This window comes from Ambystoma mexicanum, chromosome 1p (genome assembly GCF_040938575.1).
Source record: "Ambystoma mexicanum isolate Mex_15411 chromosome 1p, UKY_AmexF1_1, whole genome shotgun sequence".
Lineage (NCBI taxonomy): Eukaryota > Metazoa > Chordata > Amphibia > Caudata > Ambystomatidae > Ambystoma > Ambystoma mexicanum.
In genome coordinates, this window is record NC_090921.1 from 517,539,980 (window position 1) to 517,549,556 (window position 9,577).

Below are 9,577 nucleotides of genomic sequence, written 5' to 3' on the forward strand. Positions count from 1 at the left end.
TCTATCCAAGTTAGTTTCTGTACATTATGTTCCCAAATACTAAAACAAGTCTTGTTCATATGCATAGTCACTTCTTCTGAAAACCCCACCAATCCATCTGAAATAAAGTGTGTTTTATAAATGATAGCGCTCCACTCCTTGGTCCTTTGTTTCATAATACAATACAATACCCTTTGTTTCTTCCTTTTCTGCTATTTCCTTTAGCTTGATGCAGTTATCTTCATAAACAACATTGCCCTCTTCCACCCACTGTACCCAGACCCTGCATAAAGCCAGGTGGAGTAAATAGTCGACTGTTTGAGCTGGACTTCCTGATGATAAAGGGCTTGTGTGTGCCTGCTGCATCTGGAATCAGGGAGCAGACATAACATGTGTCATTTGGCCTCTCTCTTCCCACTGCTCGCATGTGGTTGTACCAGATATTATCGGTGTCAGTGTTATGCACATACCTAATGCTGCACAAAACCAGTTCAAAATGTGATACATCCTTCTTACTCTTAATCACAGATATATTAACATCCACTGCTACATCTGCATTTGTATTGTTATGAGTTATAAAACCCCATTATAATCTAACCGAAAGGAAGGGAAAAAAGAAAGAAAACAATAATCAAACATAATATATATTTGATTATTCCTCTGGGTCGCTTCTGTTGTGGTGTTCATAAAAGAGAGTCTGATCCTCCAAAAAGACACACTGAGGTTAAGTTAAGAGACAGGTACTTCCCTTGGCTCTCTCCCCTTTTCTCCCCCCCTTTTCTTTTCCCCCATTTTCTTCACCAAGAAGGATGGTGTTGCCTTTGTCTTTCCGGATGGCGGATATGTGGTACCATGGCCAGCAACCTTGAAGGCAGTTGGTGTAGCGTAGGTCACTGAAAAGGGGCCAATAAACCGAGGCTGATTCTACTTGCGTGTAAAATTTCTTATGACAATCTGGTCACCCGGTCTTGTGGTGTTGGGCTTCTGCTGTTGACACGGCTAGCTGACTTCAATGTGGTTCAACCTGCCGGGATATGAACTGAAGAGAATAGGTAAATTCTCTAAGATATCCCCGGAATTCATCTCCCAATATCTCTGCTGAACGGTGAGCATCAGAAACCGTGTGGACATGAGTGAGTGGTGCTTGCAGTATCCTGTCCGTGACGATCTTGTGCAGAGTTAAGTGATGGTCGTAACTAGGCTGCGTCCGTAAAGCAAATAGAGCTAAATGTAAGCAATGCAGCTAGCTCTTGTGAAATGTTTCACACATCTTTGCAAGGCATTTTTTTAGTAAGCCATTGAGGCGCTCCACAAATAAGCTGACTTGGAGGTGGTAAGCTGAACACAATTAACACTTTATGCATAGTAGCGGAGTGATTTCTTTGACAAGGTCATTGAAAAATTGTTGCCCATTATCAGACCTCCCCACCTCGCAAATACCTCAATGTGGCAACACCACATGCACAAGGAATGGAGCTGCAGATTTGGCATCAGGGTGGGCACAGGGACTTACGTCAAGCCAATGAGAGAATGAGCACACCACAACAATTAAATTGCAAATTATTGCATCTGTTAAGCATATCTACAAAATCTATGTGGCAATGTTATGTTGACTTATACTGCACACCGCTACCACCCCAGGGACGATCTCAAGTTGCTGACGGGGCTCTGCAAGAAGTGAGGATGGGGTGTGTTAGTGGGGATAGGATAAGTTCAGAACCGGGAGAAACTGGCATCTGTGTGTGTTGTCTTGCGTGTGAGTTGGTTGTGTGACCTGACTTCTTGTATCCGTAAGAGTGAGTGCCTCAGTAATATACTAGTGTTTATGTTGGCTGTGTGTATCATGTGCAGTTGGGGTGGTAGTGTAATCATGCGCAATGGTTTGTTGTATCCATAAGGGGAGAGTCCATTGTCGTGGTTGTTTGTTGTATGCAGGTGAAGTTATGTTGCTGTGTTTTTTAGTGTGTTTTATGTATGGTTTGGCTGGTGTTTATGGTTGCATGTTCGGGTATGTTCAGTCCATGGGTGGGTGCAGTGTCTCAGATGTTTGTTGAGTGCAGATGTTAGTTAAGTTTGGTGTGTGTTTGTGTAGTTTGGTTTGCCCACAGGCATCAAAAGTACTTGTGAGTTACGTAGGAGGAGTAGGGTGGATTAGTTAGTATGTTAGTTACTCTTGAAAAGTCCTCTTAATATGTCCTCAGAACTCTTCCAGTTGCAACTCAATGGTACCCTCCAAGACTTCCAGTGGCAGAACACTGGCTGCCCTGCCACCTCTCCAAGCTTAGAGCGCTACTTTTCCCCACAAGTTCCTCTGAGTGTAACACATTGGCTACTCCCATTGGTCCCTATTTGTTCAAAAAGAATTATTAGGTACAATTGTGCTTCTGTGTGTTGTAAGATTAGCAACTAAAGTGGTGCATAATTAATCTTCACACACCTTCTGGAAGTGATGCATGGATGATCTAACCAAACTATCTAGAGAGACGCATGGTTAGTCTACATAGTTCTATCAAATGATGTGGCACGTGGGATGTTTTTACAGATCTGTCAAATGTGAGGCATGCCTACTCTTCGCAGATCTATCTAGGTGTGAAATATGGCAGGGACAGGCGAAGTGGGGATACTTTGGGGTATATCTTTTGGTCCTAATTGGTTACATTTGTTTACTGGCAGTGAATGGAGGCTCCTCAGAGCTGGTGTGATGTGATCTCTTCTGTTTAATCTCACGAGTATCCTTGCTGCGGTGCTCCAGATGTGTGACGTTTTTTGGTGAGCCTTTCAGGCATTCTGAGAGGCTGTTTGCATAATCTATACTTAACAATGTCAGGGATATGATTGTATAGGTTCTAAGTGGAAAAGGGAGGTACGGGAGCACCCCCCTGAGTAGTCTCAGGAGGTAGAAGCACTTCTTTATGTTAGCGATGACTTGTGGTTCCAGAGATAATCCGTTGTCCATGAGCATTCCTAGGTTGTTTATCACACTTGAAGTCTCCGGTTGGGTTTCCAAGCCTGGCGGCCAGTCCAGTTGAGAGTTGGTTTTGTTGCCCTCTGGGGTTGAGAACATTATTTCTGTTTTGGCCGGGTTCAGTTTGAGCTTATTTGTTGTCATCCATTTGTATATGTCTGTGAGACAATTGTTGACGGTATTGTTTGGTTCTTCGATTCTTCACGATCAGTTGTGTGTCATCTGCGTAGTTGTCGGTGGTTGGTCCGAGGGTTCAAATGATTTTCATCGACAAAGACATGTAGACGTTGAAAAGGAGGGGGTGAGGCTGGATCTTTGTGGCACTCTGCAGAAGATAGCATTGGTGTTTTAGGTGAAATGCAGTAGGTAGGTTCTTTCAGTTCGATTTATGAGGAATGAAATTAGCAATTTCAAGGTCTTTTTTACCTCATTCCACCAGTATTTGTATTATTATGGCATGGCTGATTGTATCGCATGCTGCTGAGATGTCCAGTAGTATGAGGGCAGATTGAGTGCCGTTGTCTGCATTTGTTTTTAGGTCGTACCATATGGACAGGAGTGTCGAATACGTTCCTCTCATTGGTCTGAAGCCAACTTGCTAGGGGTCAAGTATTCCATTAATTTCTATGTAGTTAATTAGGATTCTGTATACATGGTTCTCCAGTATCTTCGCCGGGTACAGCAGATTGGATATAAATCTGTAGTTGCTGGTGTCATCCGCACTTTCCGTTCCCTTTTTTATCAGTGGTTTGAGATATGCCAATTTGAAGGACTTCAGTACTATTCTTGTGTTTATGGATAGGTTCATTAGGTGCCAGATATGAATTTAAGAGAATGGGTTAGTTCCCTAAAATAGCCCTGAAATTCATCTCCCAATATCTCTGCTGAACTGTAAGCAACAGAACCCGTGAAGACAGGAGTGAGGGTGCTTTCAGTCTCCTGCCCATTCCTCACCCCCCTAGCCTCAGTAGTTCCCTCTTGGGGAGAAGGGACTCATTCCCTGGATTTGTCACACAGGATAAAATAAAGCAAGTCTGCATAATAGAGTTAATCAAAGTTCCCACTATTACTAGGTTATTATGTAGGGGAGAGAGTGAGTGACTACAGCACCAAGTTGGGTCAGAGAATCATTTTAGAGTTATGAGGAATCAGAGGGCATCAAAATATCCTGCCACAAGGTGTCCAGGGAAAGGCCATCACTTTTGGATCCTGGCCCTGGGGGTGGATGTGCGAGGGAGGATCATCTGGGAGGAGGAGACGTGAGGAGTGGGGATGAGGCACCCTTGGGTGAGACGCAGTATCCCCCATTTCCCTTTCATCAAGAATCAAATGTCCCCTAGGCTTTTATAGGCTATTTCCAATCCCTTCCCTATTCTGCTATAAAACCATCTCCCAATATATACCACTATGCTACTGAGATGAGGAAGAGACCACAGAAGAACTTACATTTAATCTTTATTGACTCAGACATGCACACACACCACTCTGATACTAGGACGAGGAAGATGGATGCTGAGTACCAAGACCATTGTGAACTCAATGTGTATAGCCTGCACCTGGAGCCAAATGGGCGGTATAAATGGCTCACTCAGATGAGGCTTATGAAGGTGCTGCAAATTAGCAGAGGAAGCAGTGTGGGAATGGTATTGCCGAAAGGTTGTGTAAGAAGGGTTTCGGCTGCTGACCTCTAAGAGTCAAGAGGACACCTTCTCCGGTAACCTGAGTTGTTGAATGCGCAGGACGAGGGGCTTGCTGAGCCGGGAACAGCTGCAGCAGCCAAGGACCGACCGAAGTGGGGAAGGGCACAGGAAGACTGCGTACAGGGTGAATCAAGTGAGGCTCAGTGACTCCGGGATGCTGTGGTGTGGGCCGCATGGTGAAAGAAGGTTGAAGTGTTTGCAAGTGAGTGAGCGATAGCAGAGGCAATGTGAATGCTGATATTGGAATTATAAAACACTGATGTTTCACAGTTACGAGAATGAGATGAAAGAAGCAGTTTGTGAATACCGAACTGTAACAAAGTTGAGAAGGCTGCGGAGACGGCCAAAGAAGCAGTAGACTTGAAATTGAATGAGAAGCCTGTGAGAGGGGTGCACATTCCCAGCAGGAGAGTGAACTGGGAATTGCAATTATGTTGGTTTGAATATGAATGAGCTGCAATTTAGAATACTGAACCAAAGGAAAGCAAATAATTAGTGAATGCCACACGAGTGGAAAGTTGAGAAAAGCGTTCCCTGAAACAAAGGAACTGTGAATTATGGAAATTAAAGAAAGCAAGTATTGGTAATGAATTTAAAGCACTGTGAACTGTACAAGTTGAGAGAAAGCAAGTATTGGCAAGAGTCATAACGAAAAGAGGTACTGTACTAGTTGCAAGTTGAAACTGAGACAACAATATGAGAAAAAAGCCTGATAATCTGACAAGTGATTGGTGGCAAAACAAGTGTTGAACAAGAACTATGAGAATCAAAGTCCAATGCAACTGTTGAGCTGAAGCAGTGGTGGTGCAACTGTGGAAAATAAGTCAATCAGGTTTGTCAGTTGCGTGACCTGTAATGTGTGGACCGTGTGGTCCGACAACTGCGCCTAGACTGAGCAAACCCCCACTAAAGAGAAGTCACTCGATTAATCTACAAGTTTATGGTTGAATAACATGAAAAGCTTGCAAAAACTGAGAGAGTTGAATATGCGAAGAATCCCAAGGAATTGTGGTGTTGTGAAAAACAGAAAGAGACTTGAAAGCTTGGGGAAGGGAACCCCTTTATAATTGAAAGTGAAATATTTGGAATCCTGTGGAAGGGAGAACACCTTTCCGACCAAGAGGACCAAGAGCTGGAAATAGCTCTGAGCTTTTATTTGAACACTTTTTCATTTGATGCTGACATCCCTACACAGTTTGAACAAATAGAGGTGAGGGCAAGTATAGTTCTTGGACACAGGCGGATATTTACTTTGGACTTCTACTCATAGACTATCATTAGTTTTAGTTAGGTAGGGAAATCCCACCTTAGCAGAGGGCAAGGTAGGCATCACACCAAGCTCTTTGTGATTTTAATAAAAGTTTGTAGCCCGAACTGTACTCTGTTGTCTGTGTCTACTCAGAGACTAGATTGACTCCTGTGGTACCTGGAGTAGTATGTGGTGGAGTCTGATTTGACAGAGGTTGGTGTTCCTTAGGTAGCCGATAAGCAGTATTTTGACGTTGTGTCCATTGAATTTCAGAACACTCTTCATCTCTGGCCATCTAGGAGTCAATGCCAAATATGAAAATGCTCAGGCATGCTAGTGTGTTTTCTTGTTTTTCAAGTGTAGTTGTATAATCATCATTTAAAGGGTTAAGTAGGCTGTGTGTAACAATGCCATTCAGGGTGGGGTAGAGGTACATTTTGGAGAGTACTAGAAACAGAAAGGAACCTTGTGGCACTCAAAACAAGGATGTATGCATTTGGAGAAGCAGTGATCCAGTCATTGGGAATTTCTGAAAGGAGGCAAGGTGAGGGAGGAACCAGAGACCCCTCGTATCTCTGATAACCGATTGAGCAGGATTTCTTTTCTTGATATGATATGATATGGCATTTATAACGCGCCCGTATAGAAGTGTTTCTAGGTGTGCTTCTATGTGTGTTGTTGAAATCAGTGCTGAGATGTTTAGCACACCTGCCTTGCCTTCACCTTCTACTTCTAGAGCATGTCCCATATTTTAAGGTTGGCTGTTTCTGTCTAGGTATTTGGTGTAAGCTGGAATTTAGAGGAGTAAGAAGGCCATGTGTGAGAATATGAGACTGGATTTGGATCACAATACTTTTCAGTGTTTATGGCTTTAGGGAGTGGGACGAAGGGCTTGTAGTTGGAAAAAATGCATTGATTTTGCAGCAGCTGTGACAAGACAAGGGCTTGTTTGCGAGGAAGAAGTAAATATTTCCTCCTTGAAGGAATGGTTTATTAGATATGCCAGGGGTACGGCCATGAGTTAACACATACTTTTGAGGATTTTTGGTTGATGCATATCGCTGGATGAGATCTGTTGAAGAGAGTGATGTTATTGTCCTTGGTGGTGAATGAGTTGGTAAGTGATAGGGAAGAAGTAGAGAATGGTGACTGGTTTGATCTCTCTGATGTTTTGGACATAGAGGCGACTGTTGGAGTGCGAGAGCTATTATTTTAAATTCATCATGGATGATGGTGATCATTTTTGCAGGATAGTTGCCATTTTATGTGGACCTTTATGGAGTTGTGTTAAGTGAAGGTATTTGCGTCATGCTCACCATCCTTCCCTGCTGCTTGGCAGATGTTGCAGTTTAAAGTGGGGTCTGAGGTGGATGTCACTTGGATAATTAAATGAGTAATGCCTACATGAGTCCCCCATCCATTTGACCCTGCATATGCCACACAGTTCCTGCTGTATGTGCTTATGGGCAGAATCGATCCTGCCTCCTTCTTTGCACTGTTAATTTGATAATGTTTGCCCTTATACTGTTAGCTCCTTCTTAGTTTATCATTTTAAACCAGTTGTTTTCTTTTTTAATTTTGATTGACTACTAAAAGAAAAATACAACTTTTGTTACTGCCAGTTTCAATGGATGCGTTGGCTGTAGTCGGCAGATTGCCACAGGTGACCTGCGCCAAACCAGCATCTCCTGTCTTGGTGTAAATTCCATCAAATGAGATGCTCTACTTTGTTCCAGAATTACAGTGAGGTTGCTGTGAAACTCATTTCTGCCTGCCGCCGTGTGTGGTTTGGTACTGCAAGAATTTGATTTGTACTCATTTAGGTAAGAGAGGCTTATTAATAGCAAGTTAAGTTCTATGACTGGCAACATCTATCTGCACCATTGTGATGGTTACACCTGTGATTTCTCGATAAGGTGCTCTTAGCACAGCAAAGGAGTACACTTGCTTCCCCACTGTTTGAACCCTGGATTCTCCACCCTTCAACAGATCATGCTTTTATCAAATGACCCATAAAGATGGATTAGCTTTAAACTAGACCCCTTTGATTAGAGGTTTGAGCTTAACTTCCTCAAAGGTTACAGAACTACTAGTTCTATACGAGTGAGTCCTGAAGTGGGTGCATCCAGACAAAAACTCCTCAAAGAGTGTAGGGTGTCTCCCTGACAGCCCCAGAAGCCCTTCACAGGGAACACATTGAATACCTTTGTCTATCCCTCAGTAGCAAAATCTGTTCCAGGGTCTTCCCCTTCATATGTTGGGCTTGAAAGCACCAGAAGAAGGGTAAATATTGTTGATGATGGACTCCGTACTGCTTTCTCTAGGGAATCCTGAAGAAGTTTCCACAACTTCTAAACCACCTTGTTCTCAGTTATACAATTCCATCAATACATTTGATTCTGAAACTCCAGTCTTTAATGTTTTTCTTCCCTTCTTTTAATTTAAGTACACACCTCAAATGATGTTTGGCATTGTGGTGAGGGATAATGGCTACTCCCCACTTGTTTTCACATTCAAACTTTGACCCTCTACTTTTTCTTGGATGTCAGGCTTTTTCAGCAGAATCCAATTCCACTGGTATTATTATTCTTTTTTTTTTTTATTTACTGTTTATTTAGTTTATTAGATATACATATAGCAACAATGCTTTGTATAACACATGACATACAATTCATGTACAAAAGTTATATCAAAATATCCATATGCATGTACATATAAAATCAGCAAAGGCACACAAGACCTACTGAAGACATTTAAAAATTTCAACTACATGAATATAAAACCGTACAATATGATATATTAGATTAATGTCATTTCCTTGCATAAAAACAAACCATAAGGAGGATTTTTAATTCATCATAGTAGCATTGTTATAAGCTTTAAAAAACTTCATTCGCAGTGGGATAAGAGATTTGCATTCGGTAATCAGATGAAATACTGTCTCATTTACTAATTTACCACATAATCGACAAAATGTATGTCGATAAGACAGTTGGGTACTCCATCTCCTAGGCGATAGAGCCACTGTTACATTGAATTTGATTAGTAAATAAGAACGGAAGATATGCAGACTTGGATAGGCTGTGATATAAAGTAGCGGGGAGATTCTAGATATTCTCTCAATGCAGAAATCACGAGTAGAGGGCCTATTCCCAATGTGAAACATGTTTTCCATGAATGCAGCCGTGCATAGCTTAGTCTTCAACCATTTCTTAATGTCCCCAGCTGTGTAAATATTACTACCCTTGTATAGCCATTGCGTATGAGTCGACTTTAACATGCCGATTGTGCCTATAGGAATCCTATCCTCGAGACCTAAAAAGGCCTTCATATAAGGATCAATAATAGTTCCCGTAGACACAATTAATAAACGTTCAAACAGCAGAACACATTGGGCTATATATACATTCCAAATGCCCCTAATATTGAATTCAAGATAAAAGTATTGAACACTAATAAACTGGGGGAGACGGAATAGTTTCCTAAGTAGTTTTGCTTAAAAAATAAGGATATGTTTCTTAAATTTATGACCCCAAATAGCAACTGCATAGGATAGTATGGCTAAAATATTAGCATTATAAATAGATAGAACAGCAGATGTGCAGAAACCACTATTGCGTCCAATAAATGCACTAACTGATTTGTTACATTTCCATTTTATATCAGCCCAATGTAGATCCCATT